The sequence below is a fragment of the Marmota monax genome, unplaced genomic scaffold (genome assembly GCF_021218885.2).
Source record: "Marmota monax isolate L192 unplaced genomic scaffold, Marmota_monax_Labrador192_F-V1.1 WCK01_AAM20220418_F8-fsc00010, whole genome shotgun sequence".
NCBI lineage: Eukaryota > Metazoa > Chordata > Mammalia > Rodentia > Sciuridae > Marmota > Marmota monax.
The window spans coordinates 24,596,877-24,615,203 of NW_026692321.1; the positions used below are offsets into that span (position 1 = coordinate 24,596,877).

The following is an 18,327-nucleotide window of genomic DNA, read 5'->3' on the forward strand; positions in this document are numbered from 1 at the left end:
GTTTAAGGTACCTTTATTGCCACTAACTTTCTTCAATTTCAACATTATTAGGGGATTACATAGCATAATTTCACTGATGACCACTTTTTTTTTTTTTTTTTTGGTGTTGAGGATTGAACCCATGGTCTTATGCATGCAACGGAAGCCCTCTACCAACTGAGCTATATCCCCAGCCCCTGATGATCACTTTTGAAAAAATATTTTCTTGATATTTGTGCTTTCTAAAGTGCTGGTCAATAATCCATCTGCCGTTCTTTTTATCAATATTGGTTAAGAATGCATTTAATAAATGGGTTTTTGTGCAAAAAGCAATGATAGAAAAGTTAGTTAACTAAAATTTAAATTTTGTATAAAATGTAGTGAAGATAAAGCCCCTCCCCCCCCAAGTACAAAGATTCTTCTCCTGGTCACTCATTTTCAGACAAAAGAGAAACTTCTAGAAGCATAAATCCCAGCACTGAACAGTTTCCAGTCACGGAAACAGTTCACAGTAATTATTGACATCTAAATGACTATTTCAAAACATTCCCTCAGCATATATGTTCTGAATGCCTTGAAAAATGTCACTGGGTTTGGAAGTGGAAAGGTTGAAAGGAAATGGATCAAATCCAAGAATAGTTGATGCTGCCCACAGAAACTTGGAAAGCTCCTAGGGACATTCCAAATTCTTTTAAGGTTCCTGGCCATCAAAGGAGCTAGAGCACCTTTGTTTAAATGATGCACCACGTTCGCATCCACTGCCCATAACGTCTGCATTTGTGTCTCAGTGGCTTGATTAACGTTTCCACCAGACTAGCAAGGGATTAAGGTCCTGGTGGCTTATTGGAAGGGAAATGTGCTGCTGTTCTTTTGGCTCCTCCCTGACTGAGACTGGTATGTTTGGAATCTGTGGAAGAAGGTAGGAAAATTGGAAAGCAGAAGCACTGAGCCAGCCAGAACCTGCCAAGGGCTCTGGTGGATCTCATTGGCTACTTTCTTTCCCGGGAGAATTTAAGTTTTTTTTTTCCCCCTTTTCTGTTTAGAAATTTATAATATATCCCATGGAAACTGTAAGAAGACTTAATATTTTTGAGTAGAAAGAGCATGATTTCTTAGTTGCTCGTATGTTGTAAGAAAACAGGAGAAAACAAAATTAATCTGGATAAATATATTAACACTAAAAATATTTTTAGGACACTAGTGCTGCAAAGTCACGACTGAGCCCTTTGTTACTTCTACAGTAGGGTGAGAGCAAAGGGAACTTCATTAATGGCTCCTCCGACCTGTATTGCAAGTCTGTAAGCAGTGCCACACCACAAAAGCATACAGACTGCACTCCCTACTAGTAATACAATCTCTATCCTTGATAAACTCTACATTTGGTTGGAGGAAAGGAATTATGTAGACACAAGACATTCTATATATGGAACCAAATTAATGACATAGATCTTGGCTACCAACCAGATAAGGAAGAGTTGATCCAGGTAGGCTTTGTGGAGGTCTGAGGCTCAGCTGTGGTGGGCAGGAGATCTGAAATACAGATAGAGGTAAGGGCATCTGAGATAGGACTGGAACTGTGAGCACGGACAGAGATTGGAATGTACATTGTGCACCCAAGGAATCAGGGTGCCAAGTGAAATACAGGATGCCCAGTGAAATGTGAATTTCAGGTAAACAGCAATTGCATTTTAGTATAAGCGTGTCCTATTGCCTGGAGGTATGAGGCCTACTGCCTGGGACATACTTGTCCCAAAACATTATTTGTTATTTATTTGAAATTCACTTTGCACTGGGTGTTCTGCACCTTTATTTTCTATAACTGGCAGCCCCATTGGATAACTGAGTCAATCAGCTTGACTGAGGAACAAGCATGCAGAGCCAGTGAGAAGTTTCTGCAGGAGGTTGGGGTCAGACTATGGTGTGACTATAACACCACACTAAGGAGCTTAGAATCTAATTTAAAGATGCCATGGAATCACCAAGAGTTTTGAAAAAGGAAATGGCTTGATAAGATCTGCCCACTGAGGCAGAACTTGCTGGGATAAGGAAAACAGGTCACTGAGGCCCTGTGCTGACGAAAACAGAGAGGAAGAAACCAGTTGGAGACACATTAGGGAACAAATTTACCTGCTTTGAAAACTAACTGGAAGCTGGGCACAGTGGCATACTGCCTGTGATCCCAGCCACTTGAGGGGCTGACACAGGAATCACAAGTTCAAGTTCAAGGTCTGCCTCAGCAATTTAGCATGATCCTGTCTCAAAAGAGAGAGTGGGGAGGGGAGGGAGAGAGAGATGGAGATGAAAACTAGTTGTTTATGGCTATTAGAAGGAGAGGGCATGCTAAAGAGGGCTGCATTTTTTTTCGGCCCCTCCAAAGCAACAGCTAATCAAAGAGCCAGATGCCAGTCAGGGAGTTAGTAAAGGAGATGGGGAATTAGGTCACAGACATATTAAATTTAAGGTGATGAAGAAATAGTTGGGTAGAAATCGTAGACTGACAGTTGGAAATGGGAAATGGCTTAGGAGGGAGGTAAGGCAATAATAAAAGCTAACCTATGTCAAGGTTTTTGTCATCACTATCTTATTTAATGCTTGCAGCCACCTATGAGTGTGCTTGCCACAGTTTTATAGGTGAAAACTCTGAAGTTCATAGAGTATAAGTAACTTGTCTATGATTTGGGATTGCATAGCTAGTGAGAGAGATAAAAGAAGATGGAAATTGGGTACATATGCAGCTGAAACCCATGCATCTGCTAATTCCCATCCAGATGTTCAGTATCTTGTTCTGGACTAACTTTCCCCATCAGAAAAATTCTAAGGGCACCAATTTTTCATGCTATAATCCAATTTTTGGGGGTGGTGGTGCTGGGGATTGAACTCAGGGCCTTGTGCATGTAGCTACAACGTGAGCTACAACTCCAGCCTCTATAACCCAATTTTTAACTAAGTTCTTGTCTATTATTGTTCCTATCTTTGGTAACCCTCATAAAACTACTTTTTGGTTAAGCTCTCTGAAGAAATGGGAATAGTTTGTACACAGAGGTTTTATTTCTTTTTTATTTCCCTATTCATTTATTACTTAAATTCTTTTCCCTTCACTGTCTCATTTTCCATTTTTCCTTGGTTGTCTGTGAAAATAAATATAGAAGAGACCAAGGTTGTTAATTGCCTCTCCCTGTTGGTGGCTGCCCCCTAGTGACAGCTCTTCAGCTAACATCGTTCAGCTGGGGCGATAACACAGCGAGGTACCAAAAAACAGGCTCCTTGGGAATCCCTAAAATAGAACAAGAGTTCACAGAATCTCATCAGAATCAGCTTTGGACTCTCAGATGGTTTGGAGACTACTTATGCTAGGAGATTCTGGAAAAAGACTTTGTGGAATTACATATACCCTTGCAGCTGCCTAGCCTGAGGGCCTTTTGAATAGACCAGTTTTAGATTTATCTTAAACTTTCTAATTATTAAAAGTGTTTCATTTGTTTACCCTTTTAAAAAGGCATGTGGGGGACAAAGCTCAGTGGTAGAGCATTTGACTAGCATATGTAAGCCTTGAGTTCCATCCCCGGCATGCCCAAAACACAAACAGAAAACCAGTATATATATTATGCTTGGTCATTAAACTTTTAATGCAAATATGGCACTTGCCTACCATGGACAAAGTCCTGGGTTCAGCCTCCAGAACCATACACACAAAAAATTCCAGGATCTTTTATTCTATATATTGACTTCAAAATTTTCAATATATTTTTAAAATAAAAAGTAAATGCTCTATCTTTTAGCAATCTATCTGAAGGAAAGAATCATAGATTCTGGGGAAAAAAAGTGTGTAAAAGAATCTTTATTTGTAACAGATTTTGTAAATAACCTGTATATAAATAAGGGAACTGTTAAACAATATTCCAATATATGGAATTTCATACAGCCATTAAATTATATTAGGCATTAAATGGTGCTGAGAAGGGTTAATAGGTAATGTTAAGTGAAAAGGGAAAGGTTACAAAGTTATAGCCACAGTATGCTCGCATTTGCTTACATAAGAGCTAAAATTCATTTAACAAAAGGTTAACAATAGCACTTTATGGTTAGTGGGCTCATAATAACTTTTATTTTCCACTTTGTCTCTAGGATAAACTAATATCTACCACTTTCTAATCAGGAACAAAAAGCAGTATGTTTTTAAAAAGTGGAGATTGAAGTCTCTGTTCCAGTTTCTTGCTGTCGTGGCTATAATATGTTTGTGCTAATTCAGCGTCATTTATGGCCTCCTTGCCCAGTAAAGAGCTATATCCTGTTTGTGACAGCATAATTTATTGTCATGGAAAAGATCATGATGCACTGGCCTCATTTGTGACTTCATTGCATTCATTGGCAACAGGAAACAAAGACACGCACACTTTTTTTTTTTCATAATTGTTTTAGTAATAATTGACAATTGGAGGAAATGAATGGCAGAAAACAATTATGGGCAGACAAGATGGTCAGCAAATCAGACTGGGAAACGCAATGGAGCCAGACTCAGCTTTATTCAAGCAATGATTTTAGAACATTACAAAGATATTATTGTTTTGTTCTCAATCTACTCCTGAAATCACTATTGTTTTTACCAGCAGTTACACAATTTTTTTGCTGGCAGCCATAACCTCCAATATGTTTTTAATTCAGTAATCCGGTAATCCCACATCAGGGGTTTGGTGCTGAATTTTTTATGTTTATTACTATCTAGGGTCAGTGTGAACTCCTCCCTGTGCACATGTCCAGCAATGATATTCAGGGATTTTGCTGTAATTTTCCTGCCTCGGACTAGCTGCCCTGGTGCTGGGACCTCAATTCTTAAAAGTTTTATTTTTCATTCAACTTTAAACAATCAAATTCATGTTTCTATTTCTGTGAATTGATCCCTAGTCTCCATTTTAGCAGCAGTAAACAGGGGGAGAAAAAAATAATAAACACTCCAAACAAATAAATTTATGATTTGCTGTCTATTTTTCTCATGCCATGAAATGGGCATAATTAATAACTTCTTAGATGAAAATAAGGAATATATAATCAAACAGGAAAGAGTGAAGTAAGATAGCTATTAGACTGTATCCTAATCTTGTGTCTATTTATTCTGTTGTAGTACCATTTCTCTCTTCTATGGCTTATGTCCATAGTTATTGTTGGGCACTATGAAAATTCTGTGGACAGGGGAACTAAACATGCATAACTGTTTTAATCTTCTCCAAGTAATATTCACCTCTGATTGATCTGGTTTGGAGTAAATTCTGTAGCAGTTCTGACTTCAAATCTTAAAAACTAGTTGCTGGTCATGCTATTATTGTGGAGGCCTTAGACCAGTACTGTCCAAAAGAAATAGAAGGGGAGTCACAAATGTGAGATACATGATTCTTCTTACATTTATTTGTTAGTGACCATGCTAAAAAAAACCAAAAACCAGGCAAAATGAATTTTTTTAAATGTAGTGATAATATAGTTTACTTAAGCAAATATATTCTTTTTTATATATTAACTTAAAATTGTTTTCTTAGTTAGTTATACATGACAGCAAAATGCATTTTGTTCCCCAAATATATTCTTAGCATTACCATTTTAATGTGTAATCAATATAAAAATTATTGAGATATTTTACATTCCCTTTTTGATACCAAATATTTGAAATCCTGTAATGCTTGTTACACATCTCAGTTCAGAATAGCCTCATTTCAAGTGCTTAGTGGCTTCAAGTGGCTTATGGCCACTGTACTGGCCAGTGCAAATTTAAACAGAAGAGCTACGGTGCTATCCACAGATGCATGCATACATAACAACTGAAATTGGGGCTGTGAGGTCTGCCATGCAAGAGTCACAGACTCCTGCATTCTGCTATACTGAGCTGACGTCTGGAAGTGTTTGAAGCTTAGTTTATTAGGACAATCTGATTGTTCATTTAGGGCAGGTAACTACAGATTCCTCACTTGAAAAGAAGAGCCAGAGACTTTTTAAAAAATCCCCAAATTTTGAAATGTGAGTTACATGTTTGTAAGAGACTTTAGTTTATTATCATATTTCTAAGTGCAAATTCACTTAAAGCAATAGATTCCGTTATACAGTGTAAAATGAACTTCTAGAAAGCCTAATAGAGTTCACGCTCTTATTGCTGCATAAAACTTAGTGCAAAGAAAGCTCTTTAGCAACTGAAGCACTCTGTCTTGTTGTGGCCACTTGCTGCTGTCCCTTCTGCATTTTGCATGGTTTTACTTGAAGGGTAGGAAGCATGCTTCAATAATCTTGTGTAACTACTATGCCCTGGGGACTCTCATGCCAGTCAGCTGGGGTGATGAAGAAAGCACTGTGTGCTAAATGTGGAGACACAAAAATAGAACTGGTGGAAGTGGACAAAACCAGAAGATGCTATACGTTCTTGTGGCTCCACCAGTGGCCCGGACCTGGAAATGCAGGCCTCTGAAGTCCTGGCAAGGAGTTGCAGCCAACTGGAACAATCGTGTTTTGGGTTCATTTCTTACTCTACGAGGGTTTGATTATGAAGCTAGATTTAAAGCAGTCAGAAAAGGTCTCAAATCAAAATAAAACTTAAAGACTTTTAAAATATAAATAATGACCATTCATTGCATGATTTACAAATTGGTAAGGCTCCAAAACCTTGAGAATTTTCTTGGCACTCTGAATTCACTTTCCATTTTCCCCCCTCAGGAATGAAGTTATAAATAGTGACTGGGTATGTGCACCTAAAATGCCATATGTCTACAGTAAAATTATTATAATGTATTTATAATGTATTAATTACGTTCTTGCTTAATTATTGTAAATATGAGCTAATTATTGAATTGTTATAATACATTTAAAATGAAATAGCACGATGAAGGTATCATTTCTACAGTAAACCATGCATTAATAATGTTAACATTAACTAGTGTGTTAACAATACATTAACAATTAACACAGAAGAATAAACTGTATTAACTCACAATCACCTTGTATCAAAAGCAACAAATACTAGTAGAGAATCCAGGAATTCCCAAGTACTGTGCTATATTGGGGACCATCACAAGAGATAAATCTTATTTATTTTGTCTCGAGTGGGTAAAAAAAGCAAATTTACTAAAGAAGAATGAGAAAATATGAAATTCTTTTCAAAAAAGAGGCCTTTTTTTAAGACTTTTATGTCTAATGTTACTTTAAACTTTAGGTTTGCTTTTTCTTTAAGGAACTACCTCTAGCACCTCTTAATGTATAGCCACACTTAGGACCTTTTCCATTTTCAAGTAGGGCCAGATTTTCCTGAAGTAACACTTAGCTGAGGGGTAGAAGAGAACAAGATGGAAAGAAAGGCTGTATATTATCCCAGCGTATCATCCCAGCAGCTTGGGATGCCATGGCAGGAGGATTGGAAGTTTAAGGCCAGCTTCAGCAATTTAAGTAACTTAGCAAGTTCCTTTCCCCCAAAATAAAAAGGGTTGGGGATGTGGCTCAGTGGTAAAGAACCCCTGGGTTTAATCCCCCAAAATGTACAAATATGGAAAGTTTAGAATTAAATATGTAGGCATGTAGGAAAGAGAATTGTGTGAAATTGCTCAGAATCCTGGGGGAGAGGGCAGGGAGGACTTGGGAACTGACTTTGAGAAGTGATCCTCTTCAGCCTCTGGGGTGGGGAAAAAGGAGGGGAGGGAGGCGCATGCAAGTAGCTTTCACGCGTGGAATATGTTTCCCAGTTTTTAAATGTCATAGTGTGTTTGTTTTTCATTGGTGTGACAAAATACCTGAGATAAACAACCTCAAGGAGGAATGGTTGATTCTGGCTCATACTTTCAGTCTGTGGTCACCTGGTTCCATTGCTTCTGGTCCGTGGTGAGGCAAGGCATCAAAGCAGGGAGTGTGTGGTAGAGCAAAGTGGCTCATCTCACGGCACACAGGAGGTAAGGGTAGGATCCCAACATTTTCAAGGACATGTCCCCAGTGACCTACTTCCTCCAAATAGGCCTCACCTCCTAAGGTTTCCACCACCTCCCACAGCGTCAATGGCTGGCTGGGTTGCAAGCCTCTAGGGGACATTCCAGATCCCAACTACAACAGTAAGTGACATCAATTGCTGGATCCTGCAGATACTGCCAATGTTTTTTTTTTTTTTTTTCTAATCACTAGTGAATGAGGAAGCTGTGACCAAGTCACACATTAACTGACCTTCAGTTATATTTGGCTCAAATGGTGCCACTGGTTGGTTTCACAAAATAACGTGAGAATGCAGGGACCCAGGATTGAGTTGGATTATGTATTGTAGCCCCAGAAACAGGAGTTTGGGCCAGGGGAACAATAACACCTTCCTGTAATTGCTTCTTCCAGAGACCTGGGGCTGCTTCTGTGGTGCTGGGAGGCCCACTGGCAAAGACAGAGAGTGGTGTGAGCATGTCTGTATTTCACATCTGCAGCCATCCCCATCCCTCCTGAGCAGTTACCTTGTTCTTCTTTAGTATCTTCTCTCTCAATATCTTTGGTTTTCATTTAGGACATTTCCTTTAAAACATCCACATTTCTTCCTGACCATGAAAACTGCCACCCAACCTACTGCCTCTTCCGTTAACCACGTGGATTCTCTGAATCCAGGCCTGAATCCAGGTGGTATGTATCCCATTACATACCACTTAGATTTTCCCTTTTTTTCTTTCAGATTTTAAGTACATAAAATCTATTGTCCTTCCTCAACTCCCCGGAAACTATAATGTCAGACCCTTTCTAAATGATAAAGTGAACAACTTAACCTTTACTCCTCTTCATCCCTGAGCCATTTAGGATCCTAAAATTCTCTTCCATTGACTTCTGAGACTCTGCATGGTCATTGTGTTCTTTCAATTTTCACAAAAATCTTTTTTTTTCCTCCTTTGTTTACAGAAGTAACCATTTATCAAGGGTCATTTTTCTCCATTTCTCTCTAAATACTTTCTTCCTAAGAGAACTTATTCATGGTGTCACTGTAACCAGCCCTGAACTTGTTACACATCTCCAAGAGAACTGCAGTCTACACAACAGCACGAGTGGTCTCTCTGCAACATGTTTCTCCTTGGTGTCCCTCCATCCTCTCTAGCCTCTCATATCCAATATTAGAATCCTGTCCCCTTCCCGTATTGCCCTGCCCAATGTTGTTTCCTGTGATGGCAACATGACCCACGCAGTTGAAGGTGTCTCTCCTCCTCGGCGTCCTTCACCTCCCACTAACCTGGTGGATCATTCTTCCTGGTAAGTGCCTCATATCCACTCCTCCTTTACCATCATTGCTGCTTCCGGTCTGGTTCCTGCTCACCTTATTCATGGCTGCTCTCAGCTGATTTCCTTCCCTCAGGGACTCTTTTTTCATATACTCCACTTTCTGCACTCCTGAGGGAACACAGTCTTACAGAGAAGGGTTGCAGACTGACTGGAGTCTTTGCTAAGTTGCAAGGGACAGAAATGTCATCGAAGTGACTATACTTGTTAAAAGGAAAGGTTTCCTCATGGGAGTGTGACAAGTGAGGAGCCGACAAGGGACCTCAGGCTGTGCCTGTTGGAACCTGGTGGACTCTCCCTCCACTCCCCAGAGGGCTCTGCTCGATCTTTCCAGCTTTCTTTTCTTTGTCAGGCTTCCACGCCCAAGAAGTAGGAGGATGTCTATCAGCTCCCCATCTAAGTGTTTCTCATAGACGTGGATAAAGCTTTTGATCCCAATTTCAAACATGTTTGGAAAAAATATCCAACTATCCAAAAGGCCCAACCTTGCCTCAGGTGTCAGTTCCTTGTCCAGTCGGTTAGGCCTTTGAGGGTACAGTGACTGTACTAATCTTGAGGATGGGGCAGACTTTAGCAGGGTGAGGACTGAGTTGGAAACTTGAAAGCTATTACACTTGGGACTTCGGTGTAATAGAGCTACTCTCTCCCTTCCTTTCTCTCCAGTTGTTTTAGTCAGGATTTTCACTGCTGTGACCCAAAGACCTGATGAGAACAATTTTAGAGGAGGAAAACATCTTATTTGGCTTACAGTTTCAGAGGTCTCAGGAACATTATGCAAAGGAAAACTGCTCAGGACATGGCACAAGGAAGTGGGGAGAGGGAGAGAGAGGGGGAGAGTGGAAGGGAGGGAGAGAGAGAGAGAGAGAGCGCAGGAGCTCACGCAAGAGACAAAATATAAACCAGGGACAAAATATAAACCAAAGGCATGCTTTGTGACTCACTTCCTCTAGCCACACCCTACCTGCCTGCAGTGACCCCCAAGTTAATCCCTGCTCAGGTCAAGGCCCTCATAACCCAATCATTTCACCTCTAAACTTTCTTGCATTGTCTCACAAATGAGCTTTTGGGGGACACCCCATGTCTAAAGCTTAACACTGGTCCTAGCCAGTGTGTCTCCTAACTTTCCCTGAACATGTCTTATAACTTCCCTCTCAGTGGACTCCCTGTGCTGCCCCTGTGCTGATCTGGCCAGGAGGAATTTGCCTCTTCTCCTCCTCCATCTCGATCCCAATTCAACTGTCTCCTCCAGGCTGAGCTCACAACAGTCCTCTATGATGAAACCATTAGCCTTCAATGAGATTATGTGCTTCACAAATGCCATCACATTTCCATGTTAGAATACTAAGTGAACACTATCTAACACATTTAATCATGTTTGGTGGTGTTTCTTTAACGTATTCCACTATTATTTACCTCCATAGTTAGTTTTCTGTAAGTTTCTTCTCTCATCAATATAATTACAAATTCCATAAAGTATAGGCCATATTTTGAGCTTTAAAAAAAATCTTCTCTGAAGTGTACCAATGTTCATAGTAGCATTATCCACAATAGTCAAAAACAACCCAATTGTCCATTCACAGATAACTGGATGAACACAATGTAGCATATGTATACACTGGAATTATTCAGCCACAAAAAGAAATGACATTCTGATATATGCTATAATATGAATATACTTTGAAAATAGGCTAAGTGAAATAAATTCAGGTATAAAAGAACAAGTATTATATGATTTCACTTATGTATCCTATCTATAATAGCAAGTTTATACACATGGAGTAGATTAGAGTTACTATGGGGCTGGGGGAGGGGAGAAAGAAGGTTATTCCTTAACGATTATTCAGTTTATATTTGGGGTGTTGAAAGAATTTTGCAAACAGTGATGGTAATTGTACAACATTGCAAATGTAATTATTCCATTGAATTGTACCCTTAAAAATGGCTAAAATAGCAAATTTCATGTTACATGTATTACAATTTCTAAAAAACTATGCCGTGTACCAAAAAACAATGAATTGTTTGATGAATTATATGTCAATAAGCTCTTTTTTTAAAAAAAAATCTCTCTGGAACCAGATATAGCTTATGTATAGTGCTTAAGTAAATTTGTTGCGTCATTTTTTTCATTAGGACACAAATTTATAGGTAGCGGAGATCTGATATATTTTTCAAGTTATATATACCAGAAATAAAACAATCACTCTCTATTTGGGGGTTAGGTAGGTATTCAGACTCAAGCTGAGTGCTCTCCAGGTGTGATTAGAGAGCTTAAACCATTTTAGTCTCTTTTGTCTCTCCTGGAGTACCTTACACATAGCCAATTCCAAATCCTACGTTTAGTGAATGAATGAATGAATGAATGCAGGACCAACAAGGTATGCAGGTTGTCCACTCAGATGTATGCGTAGATATTTGATCCCAGCCAACTTTTCACCTTTGTTTTTTTTCTTCAGGACTGAAACACTTTTTTTTTTCAAATATCTGCCTCTAAGGCATAGTGCATTATGTTATATAGATAGGATGGAATTTTGTTCAGCTAGCTAGGAAAAAAATCATATTTGGGGAAGACTATTTGATAATAGTGGGAGAATTAAGAATATGTGATGACACTGGAAATGTGTATAATATATGATAAATACAAAAGGCAGGCTAAGACTCTGTGTGCCCATTATGCATTTTAGAAAAGACAGAAAAGGTGTTTTATTAGTTCCCTGTTTCTGTGTCACAATGAATCATCCCAAAATGAAGTGGCTTTGAAAACAGTAGCCATTTATTACCTCTTGTATTTTCTGTGGGTTAGAAATTCAGAAGTTCAGACTTGAGCATTTCATGTGAGGCTGCATCAGACATCACCTGGGGCCTGTCATCTGAAGACCAGAAAATCTGTTTTTATCCCCCTCCCTTGATATATTATTTTATTTTTATTATTATTATTATTATTATTATTATTATTATTATTTTGGTATCAGGGATTGAACTCAGGGATACTCTACCACTGAGCCAATCCCCAGCTCTATTTTGTATTTTATTTAGAGACAGAATCTCTCTGTGTTGCTTAGCACCTCACTTTTGCTGAGTCTGGCTTTGAACGTGTGATCCTCCTGCCTCAGCCTCTGGAGCTGCTGGGATCACAGGCATATGCCATTGCGCTCAGCTCTTCTTTGACATATTAAGGTATGACTGATAAACAAAAATCTCACTTATTTACAGTATAAAACAAGATGTTTTAATGTACATTTACAGTATGGAATGATTAAATCAAGCTATTTAACATATTCGTTGCAAACTTATTTTTTAAATAGTGAAGTTTTTAAGTACTGCTCTCTTAGCCACATTTGAGTATACTGTACATTATTATTAACTATAGTCATTGGGCTGTACATATAGAAATTATACATCTATATAACTGAAACTTTGTACCCCTTGACAAAGAGTGCCAAGCGCCCACCTGCTTCAGCCTCTGCAAACCATGATTCTATTCTCTAATTCTGTGTTAGCTAACTTGAGACTTTCTTAGGCTAGGTACAGTTGGATCTTTATTTTTATTCATTTAGCTACTCTGTGTATTTTGACTGCGTCCATGGGACCTAGACTAAAACTGTAGTGCATAGGGGCAAGCTTGTGCAGGATGAGCCTTGAGCCTGAGTCCTTGGTGTCCCACCTGGCCCTGGGATGGATGGGCAACTGCATCTACAGGAAAAAACCTGAAGTCTGAGTCTGCAGGGGCTAGCTAGATTAAGAATCTTATAAAGAATGATGAGTCCTTCACATCAACTAAAGATAGATTAACACATGCATTTACCTACTTTGAGTTTCCAGCTAAAGAAATGTTTAACACATATATTTGCCTACTTTTGCTTCCTTCCAAAATTCCATTAAAATTAGATTAAAGGGTTTCTGCACAAAAGGAAGACCACCCTTCTCCCACTATAGCAGAAGAGAAAAAGTTTATTCTTTCAAGAAGGTAAAATATGGGGTGTTTAGACTAGAAGACAGTCGCTGAAGGCCAAGGCAGACATATTTAAAATATGGAAAGTAAATGTAATTTGAGACCCAACCCTCTCCTCTTTCTTGTCTTTCAGAATGCTGTAGGCAAGGCAGAAAAAGTATCTGCTAATAGGTTCTAGTTTTTTTTTTGTTTGTTTTTGTTTTTAATCTTACAACTTGGTCACAGAAAAAAGGATGACCTGGTTCTATGTCTAAAAAATATGGGGAAAGGACTCAAATTAGGGAATCATCCGCTTGAACATGGTGCTTTGGAACACTCAAATGTGGCCAATGCAAGACAGAGACCTTGATTGGCTCAGTTTGGGTTACATGCTTATCTCTGGGTCAAAGAAGGAGGGGCAGAGGGGGTTGTGGTTGAAGGTGATGGTAGAGGAAATTGGGAATGTCAGGTCGACAGTGTCATAGATTTCAACTGTAACTTTGCAGTTTCTTCTGTAGGAGATGATATCATATAGGAAAAGGCACCATAAAGGCTTAAAGTTATCTTTAAAAAATTCATATACTTCACATTTCTGCAACACAGTATAGTTTTTCAAAGTATTTTTTTCTATATTATTTTCTCTCTTTTTGAAAAAAAAAATCCATGAGACAAATATTGCCGTTCTTGTTGAAAATTGATCGTGAAGGTGGACTCATACGGGTAATGTAGTAAACCTGCACCATGGACTAAGTGGATTAAGACTGGGATGGGGTGAGAAATGTCTTTTGATTCTTAGTCCTGTGCAGTTTTCTATTTTAGCATTCCACCATCATGACAGGATCACAAATTCTTAGATAACTGGGAGGAGTGATGTGGGACATTTGGAGAGAGGCGACATTCGGGCAAGTGCACTAATGCTCATGATTTCCTAGTGTCTCGCCTGTAGTCCCTTTGCACATCAGCCCCAACACATGTAAAACCAATTGTCTGGAGAAAGTGCTGCCAAACCTAGACAGCCCGCGGAGGAGCCACATACCCTCTTTTTGGAATAAGACTAAAGAATTAACTTCTGGAAAGAATTTTCCATCTGTTTTCCTGATAAGACTGATTAGAACCATTCTACCCAGTTTTGCAGATTCTATGAAAGAAGAGATGAACTGCACCATCTGGTCTGGTTAAGTTTAGCTCAGATTTCCTAGAGGATTTCTAGCTCTGTTATGCAGGGAAGGACTTCACCTTCAGGTGTCCTAAGGAGAAGAGGAGTTTTGAGGTGCTAGATGTCACCCTACACTGCCCTGAGTGCCTCATTTTAAGTAAGAAATGCAACATCATTTTCAGTGCACACTAACTGGGCATGTATCAGACATCTCCACATGCACTTCATTTACTATTTTGCTGAGATTATACCACGGAAACATTTTTCTTACTGCCAATTCTCCATCTCCTGGCCACTTCTCCTACCCTCTCCTCTCCCCATCAACTCAGTTTCCTTTGTTATTTTTGGTGCAAACAACTTTCCTTCAATTAATTTCAAGGCTTTAGAAAAGCAGTTAAAAGGACCCAAACTGGGGAGGATCATCTAGTTCTGTTACCTACATGTACACAGTCCTATACCTGCGGAGCTAACTGGCTGTGGATTCATCTTTTTATTCATTTAATGATAGGGTTTACATTTCAATGGTGAATTTAGAAAGTCTATGCTGTGGTAATGGAGGAATTAATGTTATTTTTGCCTTTGATTATCATTCTTTTTCTTCATTTTATCTCCTTTTCTGCCTTTATTTTTAGAATAATTTTTCAAGTTTTATTTTTTTCAATTTTTCCTCTTTCATGGTCTGAAAGTTACATAATCTAAATTTCTTTTGTTTTAGTGGTTATGCTTAAAAAACATACTTGGTAAGTCTAATATTAACTTCCTCAGTCTTCTTCCAAATAAAGACCTTAGAAACCTTGAATTCTGGTCTCATTCTCCTACCTTAATATTTCTACTGTTTAACATTTTAGTTCCATTTGTTTAAAAAGCACCTTATCAAAGTTATAATTGACATATGTTGTACATATTTAAAGTATTTGATTCTTAACATATGTTTACACCCATGAATCTAGTACCACAATAAAAAATCTAGAAACATTTATTTTCTTAAAAAATTGATCTAGTTCACTAACAAATATAATTGGTTGCATGTTACAGGGTCTGCTGTTTTCTCCAAACTTGTTTTCCTTAGTGTTCTGTAGCTTCTGCACAGAGGTAACTATGATAATTATCATTCATGAAAGTCCTCATGAAAGTCCACTAGGCATTGTGCTAAATGTTTATGTTTGCTAGTTTTCCTTTGCTATGACAAATACTTGAGATGATCAACTTGTAAAGAGAAAAGGTTTATTCTGACTGACAGTTTTAGAGAATTCAGCCCATGATCATATGGCCCCACTGCTTTGACACATCATGGTGGCAATGCATGGTGGAACAAAACTGCTTAACTCATGGCCAGGGGGTAAAAAAGAGAGAAAGCCAGGCGGTGGTAGTGCATGTTTGTAATCTCAGGGAATTGAGAGGCTGGTGCAGGAGAATTGCAAGTTTGAGGCCAGCCTCAGCAAATTAGCAAGGCCCTAAGCAACTTAGGGAGAACTTCTTTTAAAATAAAAATAAAATAAAAAGTAAAAAGGGCTGGGGATGTGGCTTAGTAGTAAAGCGCCCCTGGGTTCAATTTTCAGTCCAAAAAAACAAAGAGAAATGGGCTGAGATCTTGAGATCTTGCAATCCACTTGAAAGACACACCCACAAAGACCTAAAGATCTTCCACTAGGCCCCACCTCTTAAAGATTCTATCACCTCCCATTAATGCCATAGGCTGGAGCTGATCACTGAGCCTTTAACATGTGGACCTTTGAGGGACATTTATCTAAACCATAGCAGTGCTTTTACTTTATTATCCTTAATTTTTAATCATAGAAGCAATTCAGGTTTGTTATAAAAGAATGTATTCAAATGCTAAAATGAATCATACAGAAAAGGAAAGACCTGGAATACTCTTTTGTTTCTTAAAAGTGGATATATGTTTATTGCTTGATGTTTCTACAGATATTTTCTATGCATTTGAAAGCATGTGTTATTGTACGGGACTAAAGGCATGGCGCTTTTTCAACTCATTTTTTGCACTTTGTGCATCCAGACCACCTTTTCATTTTATCCCTTTCCTGCCTGTCTGGTGTATACAGCATGGAATGCCAGCATTGTGATTGTTTTGCTCCATCTCATCTTTAGGTGGTTTGTTTCTCCTTTTAGTGTGACACAAGTCATATTTAATGTGCCTTACATCTATCTTTGTGCACATACTGTATATTTTATAGGATAAAATCCTGAGGTAGAGTGCACAATTTCCTGAATAAGACCTTTGCAGGAAACCTACATAGCTGCACTTTGAGTTGGGTATTATCATTTCCTTTTTACAAATGGGGAATTTTATCCTTAAAGGCTTAAGTCTATGACTTGGAAGTGACGGAGCAGGGAATGAGAATCCTGGTTTCCTGTTCTGTGGTAGTTAGCATTCTCACCTCTCACCACGCTGCCTCTCTTACTAGTTTAGAAAGTGATTAAAAAAAGAAAAAGTTTATTTATGGTGGAATTGTAATGAGGATTTACTGCGAATTTTCAGCTTATAGTACCCTATGGAATTAGAATTCAGGGGACAGATTTCAAGCAATTTATACTTTCACCTGGCCTTTTGACTGAGAGTACTAATGTGAATACTGAGGGTCTATTTATAGCAGATTTCTTTTGAGCACTGGGAGATGTTGTGAAATAGCTGTCGATCACAGGCAGCTAGGGCTTACTTGCCCACTTTTTGTTCTGAAGGAAAGGACACAGACCATCTGGGCCAGTAAGTTGAGTCCAAAATCGGACTTATGTTTATTTTACTTAATAAATGTGCTCTTGAATAGTATGAGTTGAATTTTGGTTGGTTAAGTGCCATTTTTAATGCACCAGGGGTGCACACATTTCTTCTAATCTTTTAACAAGTGAAACTTTATAAAACAGAGAATGCTTTGGTAATGTGAACAAATTTCCCTTAATTTATGTTGAATATAACATAGTTTTTCTTGAAGCTGGGAACCCTGCACTCAGTTGTTTGTGTCTTATAGTGTGTTGGCTGGTGCAAACGTATCAGTTAACAGGAATGTGGAATATATTATTGAAAATACAGGCAAATATGTTCCAACGTCTTCCTCCAACCTCCCAAACCAAACCATATGGTGAAACTTTATCATTCAGAAGAGGTGGCTTTAGATAAAATTCTGTGCCTGGAAGAGTAGAACTGGACAATGGGTGCTCCTCATCCCTGTGTTTATATTGCAGGCCTGTTCCTGCCTCCGATGGCATGTGAGGAGCTGGCTCCTCAGTTATAAGGCCACAGTCAGCAAATAGGACAGAAACTGGTGAGGGAATCACTGCCCCTTTCCCTCAGCAGCACCGCTGCCCGCTATGAAAGGGCGGTCATATGTTTTCAGTCTGATCTTAATATATATTTTTTAAAATTATTTTTTAGTTGTAGTTGGACACAATATCTTTATTTTATTTATTTTTATGTGGTGCTGAGGATGAAACCCAGGGCCTCTCATGTGCTAGGCAAGCGCTGTACACTGATCCACAACTCTAGCCCCCCAATCTTAATATTTTTGTTTTTAGTAGCATATCAGTTCACATTTTCTCATGAAAACACTTTTTTAAACCAATCGGCAATTGATTCCATGATTTGGAATGATATTTAGAATTCATAGACATTTTGGCGTACAGAGATGACAGGGGTACAATAGCAGAAGATAAATAGACTCCAGCTTTTAACTTTGTCCATTAAGTTTTAGATGCTTTGAAAAAATATCATCACTCTTCACGAAGAATAAGCCAATATCTTCAACTTTCAAGGATTCAATAATCGTACGTGGTGAGAGATAATTCTGAAATGAAGTTTTAGTGATTCTTATAGTAATCTTGATCCTCAAAATGAATATTTCTCAGATATGTTTTAAGGCTGTGACCTTTGCATTGCTCAATTTTGGGGAAAGTCACTGAGAATGGCTAGTGTCAAGCCAGACACTAGTTAAAGTGGTAATGACAGATTTTAATCAGTAATAACTATTGCAAAGGTGAAAAAGGGCAGCATGAA

At 38.6% G+C, this 18,327-nt stretch overlaps 1 protein-coding gene and 1 long non-coding RNA gene across 3 annotated transcripts in view; one reads left to right on the plus strand and one right to left on the minus strand.

The window, feature by feature from the left end:
* The window catches only part of LOC124090778 (uncharacterized), a 39,440-nt gene that overhangs the window by 11,076 nt on the left and 10,037 nt on the right, over window positions 1-18,327 (minus strand). The window contains exon 3 of one of the 2 annotated variants that reach the window (XR_006851217.2): window positions 1,441-1,509. The exons of the other annotated variant lie outside the window; for it this stretch is intronic. This is a non-coding gene — a long non-coding RNA (uncharacterized LOC124090778). The remainder of the gene's footprint in view (window positions 1-1,440; window positions 1,510-18,327) is intronic. 2 annotated transcript variants of the gene reach the window in all.
* Rasgrp3 (RAS guanyl releasing protein 3) overlaps window positions 1-18,327 on the plus strand; it is a 112,692-nt gene that overhangs the window by 463 nt on the left and 93,902 nt on the right. The gene's annotated exons all lie outside the window — the stretch shown is intronic.